At 47.7% G+C, this 803-nt stretch overlaps 1 protein-coding gene across 3 annotated transcripts in view; it reads right to left on the bottom strand.

Annotated features, from left to right (window-relative positions):
- Positions 1 to 803, bottom strand: part of LOC106882657 (serine-rich adhesin for platelets) — an 85,404-nt gene that overhangs the window by 11,492 nt on the left and 73,109 nt on the right. The window lies entirely within an intron of this gene.

Here is an 803-nt window from a genome sequence, read left to right as displayed (position 1 = left end):
ACGTGCCACCAGCACGAAAGCCAGACAGCTGGTGCTCTGGCAACGATCACGCTCGGACGGTGCTCTTAGTGATTTACTGGTACAGGTGCCATCACGATTTCGCTTTTGCTTGCCCCAACAGGTCTTTGAAAGCCAAGTTTAGTGTTCAATGAAGACGTTAGCATGGGTGCCAGTCTACAAATTTAGTTCGATTTTGATTTCACTTGCCTCAACAGGTCTTTGCAAGCGGAGTTAAGTGTCCAAAGGAATGTTACGCATAAGTAGGCTGTCTACATCCCTGGCAGAGGCCTTGGATTTTGGTCTCACTTGGCTTGCCGGGTCTTCTCACGCACAGCATATTTCCAAAGGTCTTGGTCACTAGTCATTGCCTAAGTGAGGCCTAATGTTCAAAGGTCGTGCTTCACCACCTCATCCCATGTCTTCCTGGGCCTGCCTCTTCCACGGGTTCCCTCAACCGCTAGGATGTGGCACTTTTTCACACAGCTATCCTCATTCATTCTTGCCACATGACCATACCAGTGCAATCATCTCTCTTGCACACCACAACTGATGCTTCTTAGGTTCAACTTTTCTCTCAAGATACTTACACTCTGTCAGGTATACACACACACACAAACATTATTACATTTTTGTGTCCAATGAATGAGGGGTATTCATAAATGGGCTGGTTACACCCACGCGCATAGGCCATGTGTTATGGTCTCACTTGGCTTGCCAGGTCTTCTCAGGTACATCATATTTCCAAAGGTCCCAGTCACTAGTCATTGCCTCGGTGAGGCCCAGTGTTCAAAGGTCATGCTTCA

The sequence above is a fragment of the Octopus bimaculoides genome, chromosome 7, assembly GCF_001194135.2.
Source record: "Octopus bimaculoides isolate UCB-OBI-ISO-001 chromosome 7, ASM119413v2, whole genome shotgun sequence".
NCBI lineage: Eukaryota > Metazoa > Mollusca > Cephalopoda > Octopoda > Octopodidae > Octopus > Octopus bimaculoides.
The sequence above is the reverse complement of the archived record's forward strand: the minus strand, read 5'-3'. Positions and strand labels throughout refer to the sequence as shown.